General features: G+C 35.4%; 2 protein-coding genes and 1 long non-coding RNA gene across 6 annotated transcripts in view; 2 read left to right on the top strand and 1 right to left on the bottom strand.

The window, feature by feature from the left end:
* The window catches only part of Mesr6 (misexpression suppressor of ras 6), a 199,316-nt gene that overhangs the window by 172,733 nt on the left and 9,266 nt on the right, over positions 1-17,317 (bottom strand). The window lies entirely within an intron of this gene.
* LOC139776200 (uncharacterized) overlaps positions 1-17,317 on the top strand; it is a 39,940-nt gene that overhangs the window by 19,369 nt on the left and 3,254 nt on the right. The gene's annotated exons all lie outside the window — the stretch shown is intronic.
* On the top strand, positions 3,295-8,191 carry LOC139776203 (uncharacterized). Its single transcript, XR_011719033.1, has 2 exons — positions 3,295-4,309; positions 4,747-8,191. It is a non-coding gene; the product is annotated as an uncharacterized lncRNA (long non-coding RNA).

The following is a 17,317-nucleotide window of genomic DNA, read 5'->3' as shown; positions in this document are numbered from 1 at the left end:
TGGACTGTTCGTTTGCATCCATATCCTATCAATAGATAATGTTGCTAAATACTGTTATCGACTATTATCAATTATTTAAAAGCTTTTTTCTCCAAAAAATAATTGCCCCCAACAAATTAGTGATTGATCTTTCAATTATGATATTTGTGAACTATCCTCCCACATATTATAGTTACAAAATTACTTAACGCTTAAATTATTCCTTTCTTAGACTAATGCTAGAAATTGCGCTGTTTTATGAATCATCGCATCTTGCACTGTTTTTACAGACCAATGTAGATTCATCAATTAACCAAAAAAAAATGGACGTGACAATTTCCTTTCTTCCGACTTTCTCGCGGTCGCACAATCATCTATTTCGCCCTGAAGCGAAAAGTCGAGGATACTAAGCGAGACAGAAAACCGATCAAGCGCAATAAAGCTCGTGTTTTAATTCGAACGGTATAGCCAGTGCGGCGTAAGTGAATTTAAAAGTTCTGCCTTATATACCTGCATTTACTGCGCAGTAAAACTGCACGTCGAGCCTCTAATAGTACGCGTCCGCCGACCGAAGTTTCAAGCACGGAACGCCGCTATAGTGCCGGCATTTAGGGTTGTGCTAGCCATCTGAAGTACCCCAATCAGGCTATAGAATATCTATTAAAGAATATTAGAGCCACTGGCGCTCTTCGATGAATTGCCGTTTCCCTGAGCGCTCCTCTGTGCGCCATTCCTTCAGCGTCTTCTATTTTCTTCACCTCTATTTATGACAACCGGCTATGCCGTGCACGTTGTCCTTGCACAAGAAAACTTCACCGTTTCCCGTGTCATTAAAAATTATGATATCTCAAGAATGAAATTGTTTTATATTCGCGAGCTTATACGTATCAATCCTGATCACAAAAAACTTTCCGACATTTTGATAGTAATTATGAGTAATTTTATATAGATATTTTTTCTACAGTACACAAATTTCTATTACAATAAGAAAAATTAACTACGTCATTAATCGCAAAACTTTGCAAAATTCATTAATAAAAACAAACATTTTCGTTAATAAAAGATTTTTAAAATAAATTGAATAATATAACATCACTCATAATTAATTTCGGCAAAAAATTGCATTCTCCAATAATAGGTAGTCAGCTTATTAAATATTTATTTATCAAAAATTAACAATATATCCAGAATTAGACAACTATAGATACAATGCAAGATAAATTACATTCAAAACTGCATTTGCAAAATTGTTTATAAAATTCATTATGTTTAAAATTAAACAATAATGTGAGATCACAAAATGATCTTGCATATTATGATAGCGATTTTATGATACGATATGCAATATATATTTCTTTGAAACTACACGAGATGATTAATGAAGAAGTTAAGTGTCGTTTACATAATGTAGTGATCGTTTGCAAGTGTCATTAAAATTTTATCCTCGGACCTAATAAAGAGCGACATTGTATCTTATACGCTATAAAACAGACGCGGAAATCGATGGTTTTTTTTTAAGTTTAATGAACGTGTAGTTAGACTAATTAGGGCGGTTCTACGGATGCTTAAAATCTGCAACGCTATATTTTTAAATTATGGACTTTCGCGGCAACGCACTCTCGTATGCTATCTGTATTTTACTATAATGCAGCTATAAAATACCATCGAGCACATAGATATTATCGTAATATATATTTTTCAGCTCTTAATATTCCATTAAACACGACTATACGACTTGTTTGTTACGCTATTTCCCAGAAGTTGCACCACAATTTCATGCTCTATTCTACCGTATTTAATGTATAGTCTTCATTTAACGTACTTTTAATCGCAATTTCATATAGAACACATTCAAGTATTTCGTTGAAATAAAAAGAAACTAACAGAATAAGTTAAATTGACAAAAAAAATAAAAGATAGAAGAAGAATTTGCGAAATTATTACAATTAGAAGATTACGCTAATGCATCTCTCTCGATGAGTGAAATTAAGTGAAAGGTTAATATCTTGAAATTATAGGAAGATTGCTGCTATTAAAACTCGAGTAACTATTCCAACGGGTTATTTTTCGTATACAGTTGTACGAATATAAGAGCGCATAATTTTCGGATAATGACACTTGAAGACAATGTATCTCCCCTCTAATCATCTAATTTCGAGACGTTTTGTTCAAATTTCAACGTCCCTTCGAGACTAATCGTTCCTGCCGATATAATTGGCAGATTCGTAGGCAAAGAGGGATAAATTCTAAAAAGCGCAGACCTACCCGCTAGTTTAATAAAATGCATAATTGTGCATTGCGCATAATATTAGGCCCCTTCTTGGTTGCGCTTCAAAATTCGCCAGCGGGCGGATTTTTATCTACTCTTTCAGTTTCGATACAGCGTTTAACGATCGCCGTGCCGGTGCGACGCGATGTCGATGCGATCAGCCGATATATCAGAAAATAGAGAGCTGTCAGGCAGGTGTACGGCGCAAAAGACATCATAATCGGAGATCTTTGTGTGTCTTATCGTCGTCGACGCTGCAACCGCGGTCATCAGACCGAGACAACGAGCGGCGGTTCGCCCGGTCTCGCTATATAGGTATACCGTCGTTCCAGCTTGAGTAGACAATGAATAGAACGCGAAAAGGTGGCCGGTGTGTTCCGAGAACGGACGAAAAAAGTATCATCACAATTAATCTTGTATTTTATACGTGGTAATGAATTCAAGCAGTTATCGTCTGCGAAGATCTCATACCAGATTCATTTTGTCGACACCACTACCGCGCTGATTCTAGCAACGTAACTGGGAGAATGACGCATAAGTGGATCCGTAATGTTGTCACATATCAGGTTACAAAATTCAGGTATGAAATTTGTCGGTGTCGTTATAAAATAAGATATGGAAAAAATAACGCGTATATCGTAAATTTTATATTCAAATGTTATAAAAGATTATAATTTTGATCGGTTACATTTTTTATTATTATTATTCTTATTGTTTATTAAATAATATTAATATATATGGATTTATGCGTTAACGAATGCCATGATAGACTCTATTCTTCACAATAATTATCATATCTTATTTGCACAACAGAGCTTGCATAACAATTATATGTATAATTAAATTAATATCATTTACAAGTGTTGTCGAAAATTTTATGCTTTGTGCAAAATATATTTAAATACATGATATAAAATGATCAATATCTTATTGATGATCTGGTATGTATGTCATGTATGATCTGATATGAGATCAAAGTCTGTTTAGAGAAATATTTAAAAAATATGTAGAATTCTGGAAAAAATTAAAGACTAAAGAAAGAACAATATTGCATTAGCAATTTTACATTAAAAAGACAACCATAAAATCTTATTTTATACTAAAATGTGTGTGTATTATCTAAAGGATAAAAACTGGTTAATAAAGGTAGCAAGAGAGCGCCCTAAACGGAAAACAGATTGAGAATCAGAAAAGAAAGAAGGTACATTAAGGCAAGCTGAGTCTAAAAAATGGGAGGAAGCCATAATTTTGATACACGACGGATTCTTCTAGTCGATACCAGTCGTATTCGTATCCGGTACACAAGAAAATAAAAGAACGTTGATCGCGCGGCCGAAGGTCTATCTGGCCAATGCCACTGTGCCGCATTCATTCGCATGGATTCACGACACTTCCGGTCAGCAATACCATACCGTTTATCGTTTAATTAGGGACCAGAATACTTAGGTATGCAAGTTATTCCCTTTGTTTTATAAGGGAACAACTGCACACAGTTTCTCTTTCTCCTTTTCGTGGGCCGTGCGATTTGTTCAACGATTCAGCGATAACTACTGCCGAAAAATATCGCTTCCTTATAAGACATCCTATTCACATTTTCATAAAATAGCACATTCACACGCGAAAAAGTAAAAAGACACAATAAAAAAATATTGTATTAACTTAACAATCTGTTGTCATTTGGCAGATTATTAAAAAATTATAAATATTTTACAAAGAATATTTAACGCGGAAACTGATTTAACATCGTCATACAAGCAGCTACGTCACTTTCAGTTATATGAAACACGATATCCTAGCATCGATAAGAATGACGAATACGTCATCTCTCCGTGCAATCATCTCAAAGATAATTGGCAGACGAAAACATTTAATCGAGATACTTTAATTGCAAGGTTCTCCTGACTAACCATCTTATTCACTTTTGCCTCTTTTTTTTTAAGCGTCGAACCCTTTCTTCATTTCTGCACTTGGTATAAGCGGTCTTCGGCCTTAATTACTTTCGCAGTCGCTTAATTGCGATTAAGGAACGTACCCAACAGTAACAGCATTCTTAAAAACGAGGTAATTGAAACATTCCCTTTCATTACGTGTAATTGTGGCCATCTTCAATTAATTTGCAGTCTCGGACGAGAATAGTTCTTATTACGACCATAATTCTCTTCAGAAAATTTTTTCATCCCGTTAAACAACATTAATTTATCTTACATCTATAGCAAAAATTTTCTAATAACTTCTTGTGAAATATTTTTTAAATCATCCGAGATAATAATGCAATTATTAAATACAAACTAGGTATATTCAAAAAATATAATTATAAATATAATAAATATAAATTGTTTTTACTATACTATGATCAATATACTAATTTGGTTTTTTATGTTGAAGTTAAGGCACAAGATAACTTAATTTTACCTTTTGCATATAACCTTTTGCAGAACAAAGTTCTTGAACAAACATGTTTAGAATTTAACCATCTCGATTGATCTATTGGTTCTTAGAAGCGAGGATTGTCTCGAACATCGCGCAGAAGCTGCGGTGTGAAATCGGTCCCAATAAATTATGCATCGCTCGCCCTTCTGACATTAAAAGTCGACTTCAGGCATTGTCTCCGATAGCTATTCAAAGCGCACTTGCAACCATTGTCGGCGAATAAGATGTAACCTTTCTTAATAAATAATTGCTTCTCTACTTAGTAGAAACTAACCCCGATAGAGACTGTCTTGCGTTCTTCTTTTACAAATTAACATCACGTATAAATACAGAATAGAAAATAAAGTTTAAAATAAATAATCAAAATTGTATTCCTTTAGTTATATATAGATGCGCGCCTTATGATATAATTATTAATCACAAACTAATCTATTGTATTTTCTGATTTTCAGTTTTTCTCGATTTATTCGATATATCTTTTGAACGAGAGGAGAGATCTATTGGATAATTTAGCGAAAAACTAAATTGTTTCGTTAACATCATAACTGCGACCATAATTTAAAAAGATATAGAACATAGTTAATTATATAAATTAAATATTCGACATTCATAATTCGATTAAAATTATTATTAATTTTTACTATTACTTTCTATTTTTGTTACTATTAGTTTCAAATATAACATCGCGATATTTGATAACAAAATCCAGTTGATAACAAAGAAATTTTTCAAACTGCGTAAAGAGTAAAGTAAGAGTAAAGTATCTCTTCTTTGTCGACTAATCTTATTTACCAGTGCGCACGTAATACTTGCAAGCGCATCGAATATAAATGGATTGCAGAATGCATGTAAAAACATTCTGCATTGTCTGTCCCGATCGATATCTAATCATGTAAACGGCGCAAGCAGATACGCTAAATTATGGTAAATTGTATTCGTGCTTATATCACAGATGAAGAAACGTCTCTCGTCATTCTAGTCGCAACAAATGTGAATTAAGATATCTATATTAATGTTTCGATATAGCACTGTGCAATAAAATATCATTTTCATTCTAATTAACGTGTCAGGGCTGCGTTAATTAATATTGGCAAACAATGTTACTTGAATTAACATAAAAACTACGGTAAATATAAATAAACAACATGAATTAATTTATTTTGTATGTACGCATGTGATTTTTAGCAATTAGTAGTGTGAAACACGAGTCAAAGAGCGGCAAGACGAATTCGCATTAGTTTTACAAATGGAAATGTATGGAAAGGGCAGGATAAAAATCAGTAAATATCAAATGGTTCTATAGCATGATCAAGCAACGATTTTTCGTAATCCCAATTCCTAATAAATAAAATGAAAAAAATTATCATCTTTGGGGAGTAACAATATGTTACGTACGTGTCTTGTGGTGTGCATCAACGTACACTCGAGTATTAATTGATACATTTGCGTGGCTCACGCTTACATATGATTTTCATGATATCACATATGCGTGACAGGAATAATTTTATAATTAATTTTTCACGTGTAATTAAAGATATGTACAATATCGAATAAAACTAATCGTCTGTGTGTAGATGATTTCTATATAAATGCACGTGTTAAACTCTGCTGCCTGTATATTTATTTAACTTAAATATATTTGCACTGCACAAATTAGTGTAATAAAATAACGAAGTTTCTGCAAAAATGAAAAGTGTGAAATCGTTGACAGGTGTCAATTCTTATTCTTTCATAAGCTCTGTTCTTCTAATGTCATATTCAGAGTAATTTTGGTAATAGCCAGTACTAACATTCAGGCAACATTCATCTATTTAATCTATAGGAAACAATTAACAAAGTTTAACGTTTGCATTAATTGTTAATAATTTTTACAATTAACAATCCTGTACGTATGTGACCCACTTTTGCCCAAAGATTCGATAAGGATCGTAATAACCGTTACTTTCGCTGAAATTCGAGTGTGTCTGTCCACGACGACACCATGAATGTTTAATTATGCTTATTCAGCATCATCTGCCGATTAGCGGGATGTCATACGGATAGCACCATCCGCCTAAAGGCGCCACCTGTAATTTTGTTATTTGGGGCAACGTGTGTTAATTTATCATTTCGATAAATACATATTGATTAAGCAAATGCATTATAACCCATGTAATTATATCTGTGTCATCATTATCCCTTTTCTCGACATTTTTTACATTCACTAATTCACAAATTGAAAATTTATGAATTGCCATTATTGCAAATTCTCAATCGCTAATTTTCTATGTATATTTCAATAGTTAATACAATTTTAGCGGTTTTCGCGCATTGTTTCAATCACAGCTAAATATAAACTAAATCGTTAAATGTTAAATATCTGATTCGTTTGCCATCTGAGATTCTCATTCATTCAAGATATATTTCAAACTTTGTTCTTTAAAAGAATATAATTTCTGAAGTAGCTTTTAAATCACGATATGTAATGTTTCTCGATCTCACGACGTCTGAGCTTAATAATTTTTCTGGAGTAGATCACGCGCGCGCGCGCGTTATACGCCGGAAAAAAATACATTTAAATTCTTACTTGGAAGTAGGTAGCAACATAAGGGTACACATATGACTGGTTGCAATCAGATAGCAAAAGAAGGATATATGTATTCATTTTTTTTCTATTTTATCTCTAATGATTCCTCAAAACAAGCTTTACGTCCTGAACGGCTGATCCGTATTTGGCGCGTCGCTTTTATCGCGATGTATCCTACCCGCCACCGGCTCGAACCGTAAGGCGAGAGTAACCGACAGGTGGTACCGATCGGTCTGAAGACTCAAAAGAAAAAATTAAATGTCGTCATGATGCTCTTGTCATTATGCCATTCGTAGAGACATAAAAACAACTCTGACCGTCGCGTCGCAGGCAACCAATTATTTCACTTGGAATTTTGAATTTTCTCACGGCAGTCGAAATAAAAATTTTCTGCCGAATCTCATTATCATCAATGATACTTCAGGCCTATTATACTGTATTGTAATGTAATTGATGTGTTTAACATATTTAATGTTGCGTTAATTTGGAATAAATTTTCAAAAGACACAGAGAAAAGGGAGAGATAAAGAGAGAGAGAGAAAGACAGAAGAAAAGAATAAAACAGAAATCATATGTATATATTAGCCTAATAAATTTTATTCTCTGCAAATCTATTTGTATGACATACGTTATACCTGTCTCTCTCTCTCTCTCTCTCTCTCTCTCTAATGTATCTCAATTTATGACATATTTATTAATTTACTTCCTATCGACACTTTTGCATATTTAATACCGCACTTTTGTACACATGAAATATAAATTACGTTTTAGTCATATATCACAGTTTATCGTAAGAAACTTTCAACTAAACTATAGTAAATATATAATAAACAATCGCATCCACATAAAAAAACATTTGTACGTTTGGCATAATAATTCGTAATAGAAATGTATGTAAAGCTCTACGGTGATATGTATTAAAACAAATAAATTTTTATTTAAATGTACCTCTCATAGCGTGATTGATCGATTATACGTCGTAATACGTACGCCGATATAATTGCGCGTATTCAATTCACAATTCACGCGGTGCTCGTGCACACTATCGCCCATTCCCAGAACTTTAACGCGGGCAGTATTATGCGCTTAGAGAAACTTGAGTGGCAAAGCGGGATGGCGATCAATTACTGCGAATTTTCCTTAATTAATTGCACGCCACGCCGGGCCATCGCGTGCTCACGAGGCACCGCGATAAATACCGGGCGCTCCGCGAAAGGCCAGAGTCGATTCGTCACCGTCGCGGCGTCGCCTATTCGAGAATCACGCAGGCAGTCTTATGCCCGATCGTATAATCGCATCGAGTCCGAGAGCGGAAAAACCACGTCTCCTGGCACGGCGGAAAAGGCTAATGCGCTCAAGAAATAAATCCCGTATTCAAACAGTTATACGGTCCGACATCGGTCATGCAGGAAAAAGCACCCGCTCGTTGCGATAGAGAAAAGTTAATGACAAAGTACAACGATAGAGTAGCAACGTTCGTTCATTTTTGTTCTCAGAGAGTAGTTAACGATGATCGTATCCCTAGGGAATCATCAAGCAAGGATGGTCAGAGAGTTATTATACCGAAAAAAGATGAATAAGAGTAAGATTTTATAATTTTACTTTTTTTCAAAAAGCTACATTAAAACTAAACGAATACATCAAACCGTTTTCTTATGATTTTCGAAATTCCAATTACTGGTACAATATAATGGAATTGCACCAGTGAAAAAGATTAAAGTATAGATTAGTATAATTAGAGAATATAATTATTAAACAGATTAAAAAATATTTCATAAATAGTTTTTGTTTTATATAGGTTTTGTCAAATTCTGTTTTCAAAGATTTATAGTCATTTTCAAAATAATATAAAATTATTTTATTGCAATAAAAAATGTTATATTTTTAGATCATAATTGATATAAATATTTATATATGTATAACCAATTAATCCGTAAATATTTTCAATATAAAAACATATATGTAAAAGAAAGATTTTAAATCGTTCTGGGTCTCACATATTTTTGAATATATTTTCAAAAGTTAATTCATAATTATCCTTAAAAGAGAAAAACGATAGATAGCAACGAGAGGATTGCTGTTCTCTGACATGATTTAGTCCACTGTTCACTGATAATTCAACGACAATGACAAATCTGCCGTGTATCTTATTACCACTGGTACTGGAAAGAAGAATGGCAATACACAGAGGACACCGAATCGGTAAGCAAAGAATAATTTATTCGCGCGAAACGCAGTTCACGGGGTTAATCGAATACTCGTGTCGCGGACGGTTTAGCGTCCTGGTGCTAACCACCACGGACGTTTAGTTCCTCGAGCGCCGTCCTTCTCTCCTCGCAATATGTACGCGGGCGCGGGTATGTACGACCAAGCCAAGCAACGTGGTGAGTAACCAACGATCGCATCCGCCTACGAGATAAGGCGGATTGTTTGTCAAAGCCTTGCCGATTCGTCTTGCCGTGCCAACTTCAACAGACGTATATTGTCGCCTCGCCCACGTGCATATGAACGAGATTTTCTCTCTACGCCCCGTGTGTCATCGCTTGCCTCCTCAAGGATGCATTTATTTATTCAGTACCGCTGTCCAGCTGTGTTTGAAATGCGAAGAAAGTGTATCCTGCATGATAACAAGCGTGTAATAATATTGTGTGTAGAGATTATAATGTACTTCGATTTTCTTTTCTATGTAACATCTTAAAAGCCGACCGCGAAATTTTCTTGAAAATGCAGATTGCGAGACAAACCTAACATAATACTTATCGTAAACGAAGAATAATTTTTTTTTCTTCTATCTCCATCATGTCTCCTCGCTTAGTCTAAAAGTCATGCTCATTGTAAAAATATATACGAAAAAAAATTGTCCTTTTATATATAATATCGTGATAAACCATTTGCTATTTATATAATCAAACTAGGGCGTACGTACACACAGTTTATTAAGTTTTTAGCCGTCGCTATAGCAAAAGTTCTCACATGCTCGTTGTAAAGAAAACGCAAACATAAATCTCTCAAGTGAGGTACTGTGAAGTTTATTTACGTAACACGTTACACGAGGAGTGCTATATCCGCGCGTATTGCAGATTTAATGCTCCGTTCACGAATGCTCGAGACGTCATGACTCCACTAAAACGTTGAAGCTTATTTGCATCTATGTTAATCTCCGTTCGCAAAACATATCAAGCGGTTCTTAATCTGACAACTAATATTCCATTTCTTTAATAGATTTAATATTTATGTATAATATTATTATAGAATTTACAGATATAATATTATTAGTCTCTGTAGATTGTGTTCAAATTCAACAATGATTCAAATAAAATGTCTAATTTTATATTATAAAAATATTTATAATATATTGTATTCAGATTATAAAGGCACAAATACAAAGAGAAAAATATTAATATTAATAAATATATCAGTATATATTTATAAACAATCATGATTTATATATAAAGTAAAAAAAAGAAAGAATTACAAAATGATCTATGTATAAAATTATAGACATGGCAATATTCCCTTCAATAACAGCGTTTGCACGATGAAGATTACAGATTGCCTCTCAGATTTAATATCAAATACGGAAGCTAATTGAATTAATTATTCATTTTCAATTAAACGTCGTTCAAACGTTTTACGATCCATGACCTAGCAGTCGTTTCCAGGAAATAATTTTGACGGCATAATCGCTCATTTCTCGCATCAAAATAGGACGCCAGCATCCTTTCATTAACTTTTTGTTTGGAATACGAGCGCTGAATGCTAAGTGAAGTGGCATGATGGAGTAAATTCCGTCGCGGTAGGGTAGTGAAGACGTACGGTGTCACTTTCCTTGTTGTTATAAACGTTGTTTTGAGTTACAGGAAATTATGCACAAGGCACAGATGCGAGCCGTCAGCCGAGCTGTCAGCCGCTAATGGCGGCATCATACATTCTAACGTAACGTAGCGCTGCGTCGTAATTATTATTAATAGTAGCTCGTATATTCCGCAAACAGAAGTGGAGATCGTTTTAAAATGCGCGAGCCTAGAACTAATTTTGTGTCACGCATACTCATACTGCATGTCGGTGCAACCGAGTAATTATACGGAACAAAAGATTGATGTTTATGAGCAAATTCACGGCAGAAATATAAATCGCGTGATGTAGCCGTTTTATACATATGTATAGTTGCTATATAAATTAGAAGGTATAGCAAAAATTTTTTCTTCGTTTTTAATTGATAAAAAGAAGACGAACACAGAACTAAGCATGACATACGACAATTATGCAGTTCGTAATATCACAGAGAATTACGCGTTTAATTATGAAATTACGAAATTTTTGAAAGGCGATAAAGTGATTTTCTCTATGCTTTATCACGCGCGAAAGACCTATGCATTATTCCCTCCTACACTGAGAAAAAAAATATTTTAATCCAAGTAAATATGTCATTGGTACCCACTAAATAAATAATTTTCTTGAATAATTTTCTTGAAGTTTTTCGGTGTGCACACTGAAAAAAAAATATTTTGATCCAAAAAAATATTACTTTATTCAAGAAAATTATTTATTTGGTGGGTACCAATGACATATTTACTTGGATTAAAATATTTTTTTTCTCAGTGTATACATTCATCTCTCGTTTTTGCAACAAAAACGAATTTAAAGAAACTGCCGAAAAATTTTTCGTAGCAAACATGGAAATCTAAATATAGAGAAATATAGGAAATGTATAAACATTTTTTGAGAAAAAAAAGCAGTTTAGAATTATCTTCTAATATCTTTATATCTATTATAGTATATAGGTATGTTTAATTTTTAATTTAAGTGCATACACACTCAGATATTTTTTAAAATAGTAGAGTTATAAAAAGATTTTTTGAATAAAAGTTATTTTGTTTAAGAAGATCTATATGATAATGACTTAAACGAAAGTTACTCCCAAAAGTATCTCAATTAACATACAAAAGTTTCCAATGACAGGTTGCGAATTAAGTTTTATTTTAAACCTATAATTTTCACGTTATATCTTTAAATATAAGCTCAAGGATGAAGATTTGATATGTTCGAAACTAATTTCGGAATTCGGACTCGTCAGAGTCCTATGTAGAACCTACTCTGCACATATTGCGCTTTTCCTCCTTCGAGAGTCTGCATGAGGTTGCACCAAGAAGAATTCAAGATTTACAGCACGACATAATACACTCGTAACGAGAAGGTAATTATAAATCATCCAGAGTAATGCGAAATTTATTAGTCGGGTTAGAAGAGAGCGGTGATACTACGTCATCATCATTGCCGAATGCGTGACCGCTTGTCGTCGGGATATTTATTCATCCGTAAACTATCAGTAGCGCAAGATCTGCAGTCATAACTGCACTCAGAACAGGAAAATAAATTTTCGCGTGAAACATGCAAACTAAAATACAATCGCTGAAAAATTATGGTGAAATTGTGGTGAACTGTACGCTCGGATGTAGCCCTATGCCGTTAATTTATTCAAAATTTATAGTACTCTCATAAAGTGTACTTCTTTCTAACACATGAAATGAATAAAAGGATAGACTGCTTCTCTTAATACGTTACCAAGAAACATATATGTATAACTTGACCAGTAATACACAGTAAAAAATTTTGTGTCAATGGAAGTCCACTCTCAATTTTGTGTTAAAATAACTCATTCATCGTGTTAGTTTTGACATTTAGAAATGTTATATCGACATTTATAACATTTCTAAATGTCAAAAATAACACGACGTATGAGTTATTTTAACACAAAATTGAGAGTGGACTTCCATTGACACAAAATTTTTTACTGTGTAAGTAAAGAGAGGAAAGCCATTTGCAGAATAAAATAATTTTATATATTCCTTATATAGAAGCTGTTTCGAAAGTAGAGCAATGCAGTAGGAGTTAGAGATACTTTGGTCAATTATAAGTAATAGCAGTAGTAAAAAATATATTACGATACATAATTCGTACAACACGCACAAAATTATACCCCAACCAAATAATTGCAAAAAATTTCTTTAACCTTTTCGGGTCAACTGGCGATATATAAGCCACGTGAAACTACGCGGTTTCACGATGCCGATCTTTAAGGGGTTAAAATAATAAGATGATTAGGGAAAAAGAGGAGGTGAAGAGCGTTAAGACGGATACGCATGCGAATAAACTGAACGATATTGCAAAAGCACAATTACATATTTATCTCCCTCGCTCGAATATCATAAGAACCGATCCAAAAGTACGATCATCGCGCCTCGGGGCCGATCTTATCTCGCGCCGCGCCGTGGCATCGGCTGCCTACGCACGAACGTCCCCGCGTGACGGACATCTGAATGTGCATGCGCGCAGCTGCGCTTCACACGCGGGACACCCACCGGCAATTATGCACGCATTGTAACGTACGAGGGCGAAAAAAAAATCGCTCACGCGAATAAGAGAGTGAGAGAGAGATAGAGAGGAAGAGAGGAAAAAAGGAGAGAGAGAGAGAGCGCGCAGCATGCACGGAAACGCGACACAAGTCCATACACACGTATACGTATGTAGGAAAGACGACTCCGGACTCTCTTGACTATTTGTCAACGGCTGAGAGACGGCTGCTGATTTCTCGCGACTTCTCTCGTCGCCTTATGTACCGCTAACGCGAGTAAAAAGAGGCAGCGAAACCGTCGCTTCGCTGCAAGGGAAGCCGCGAAGGAATCGTTCTTCACCTCGCTCTCTTTCTCCGTCTCCCTTTCTCCCCTCGCGGCGAGAAGAGGTGCACGTTCTTCTTGCGCGTGGATCGCAGGTACAAATCGTCGCGGTGAGATCAAAAACCGGCGCGTATTCGCCGCCAATGCAGCGCACCGCGCGCACGCTCACGTGGTCAGATAATCCGCTGTATAATTTCGTCGCTGCGAATGCAGCACCGCGGACGATGCATCGCGTATATCTGGACGAGCAGGTCGACGTGGCTCTTGCGTAAGATATGAAAATATAGAGCGCTTTATGGTTTCGCAACGGCGCGGCACGGCGCGGGCGTGGCGCGAAATCGCGCGGGTGGCAGAAATGGAATCAAGATTTTTCGTCAGCCATTCATAGTGGTCGAAGCTCGTAAAGATATTAACCCTTTGCGACTCCGCGACATTATTGAGGCCGCGCAGCTCTACGTCGATGCGGCGCTAATGAGCGTCTCTGTTCGCAGATATACGATATTGCGGATTGTCTCGGGGAAATATTTTCCTCCAAAGCGTAAATAACAGTTAGGTTCCTTTAACTGTCTAATAATAATGCCAGCGTGAAAAGAGCTCCCCTAGGCTGCCGCTGGTCGGTTGAAATAACTTAAAGATTGTTTATCGCGGTGTGGTTGGCTCGCACAAAGAGAAAATCTCCGGCAGCGTTCCATTATAAAGTGGCGACTGCATTTTATCATACGTCTCATTGGCGAAATAATAGAAGCAGAACCGGATACGCGCTCTCGCGCAAGCGGTATTTAAGCAAGCCCTCGATAGCAGTGACACACGTGAGCGTGGATAAGCGTGGTAATGCTTCACTCGACGAAGAAGGTGGGCAAAAATAGAATTGCCGGCCCCGCATTAAAACTTACGTGCCACCAAATGCCATACATTCTTAGGTTCTGCCTCGCGGTCTAGTGGGAAGACATTTTTCTCTGCGGTCAGTTAAAGTATGCTCGAGCCGCTCGATATCAGCCTTGCAAGGCTGCCTATGACAAAGAGATCTCGCTTAAAATCAGGTAGTAAACCCGTTGTGGCGTGACGTATTCAAACGCGCTCCCGACGAATCAACGAGAGAGGCCGGCTAAACCGGCTCATATTTTGCGATTTCTATATTTGTGTTCCCGGCGCGGAGCTTTGACGCGCGGCGCGTAATAACTCGGCAATGCGAGGAAAAACGGGACTGCTTGCGAAATTCAAACGCGGGCGCGATTAACGCGTTATCCAGCTGCCAACTATCTTCCGCTACACGTAGGTGAAAACGTGTGTGAGACGGTTGAACGTATATATTTTATCTAGTTGTTGAATCATGCATATGCAGAAGATAAAATAAGGTAAAACGAAATTCTGCGAAGTCGTAAAACAACCATCTATAAACGTGCTGGACTAAGAATTTTATTATAATCGCGTATTCCCTTTATTACATTCGTGTATATATGTATACACGTATACATATATACACGTGTATATATGTATATGGCCTAAATTGTTATCTATAATGATTGCATATACGTTTGAAACAGAGAACAATATAGAATATCTATGCGGTCTTTACGACTTATTGCAGCATTCGCTTTTACAATCTAGATTAACAATTTTCAATAAATATATTATCTTGCAAATTAACATAAAATACATATTGGAATACATTAAACAAGAGAGCAACGTGATAAGTTTGTCAGGTGCATTATGTATCTTTTTCCACGACGATAAATCCTTTATTTACGCGGATAATAACCGAGCAATGTGTACACTGGTTAGTATTGCGTATATTCGGGAGACAGATGCACGCACTACCCATCAGTCATGATCACGAACCTCATCGCCATCACGGTCATCATCATAATCCAGATCAGACCTTCGGGCAACAAACCTATCTTCGTTCAAGAATCTAAAAGCGAAGCGGATGAATACGCGATCCTAAGAATCCATTGCAATGCAGGTAAGAAATACGAGTTTCGCATGGCCTTTGGCAATATTATATTACAGTTGCAACATTTGTGGCATAAGTTCATTTAATATGTAGTTAATATCATCGTGTAAATCGAAACTGGAAAGATTTATTATAAATATATTATATTAAACAATTCATTTGTCAATGATAATATGCGTTCATGCTCAATTAGTCCGTCAAATCGTAATAATAGTAAATGTGCTATTTATAAATATACAATACAGCAACGAGAGAGAGAGAGAGAGAGAGAGAGAGAGAGAGAGAGAGAGAGAGAGAGAGAGAGAGAGAGAGAGAGAGAGAGAGATTGTGATAACATCCAATGATACGCGTATGATTTTATTGCTGATATAAATTATTAACTATCAATAATCATTGGTAACTAATCACAATAGTAAAATAGTGTTCTAATATTTTTTATACGTATAAAAACATAATTATGCTAAAGAAATCATACATATTGCAAAAGAATACACACTATATTTTGAAAACCATTATTATTTTCTCGCAAGCATATCATTTTCTCTCTTTTTCTTTTTTTTCTGTTGCGTATTCATGCAATGTTGTCCAATAATGGCCAGAGCCAAGGTCTCCGTATTATTATTTTCCATATTAGAGATAATTACTCGGCATCAGAGTAATATATACAAAGTAATGCATACGAGAACTTCGTACAACATGTATGGCAATGGTTAACTGCTGGCATCTGCTTTAAATTCGAGAGAACCTCGTGTGATTCTTCGTGCGGGTACGATTGTGGTATACGTTGTGCCTTCTGCATGTCCTGCATATTTTCGCGTACGCACACCCATTGTATGCCTATTACAGGCATTGCCTTAGACGAACCGACTTCCCCATAGTCCTATATAAATACTTGCTTGCGCTATATCAATCTTTTCAGTAATGATATAAAAACAAACGTCTTTATTATAAAGGCGACTTCTTCAGACGTTTGAATTTTTAATTAGAAAAATTGTTATAAACTTATTATAAAAATTTACGTAAGTAAAAAAATAAAAAAGTATATGTATATAATAATGTCCTTATGTGCACAAAAGCAAATCACAATAATTTTATTCCTTTATTACTAGGAAAATTGTTATGTCTATTTTATAGTGCGAAACAAAATTCAGAATGTTTTGAGATTTATGAGAAAATTTTCAAAGACTTAATGAAACCTTGGATTAGTATATTCAGATGACAAATAGTTTACGAGTACTCATAATGAGTAACTGCATAGTAACGGCATAGCTTATCGATAACGTAATCAGCCGACTCTCCTCTATATATCCTCTATATACACGTGTTATGGAATTCCATTTTAATAGGTTTCCGATTAAGTAAACGCCCGCTCGTGTCCAATGATCTAAATTCCATTAAGTCCCGTTCTAATTGTTATTCATGTTACTACACCACTTACAGTT

Source organism: Temnothorax nylanderi, unplaced genomic scaffold (genome assembly GCF_030848795.1).
Source record: "Temnothorax nylanderi isolate EJ_2023f unplaced genomic scaffold, tnyl_v1.0 TNYL_tig0114_pilon, whole genome shotgun sequence".
NCBI lineage: Eukaryota > Metazoa > Arthropoda > Insecta > Hymenoptera > Formicidae > Temnothorax > Temnothorax nylanderi.
This window is presented reverse-complemented; position numbering and strand designations above follow the sequence as displayed.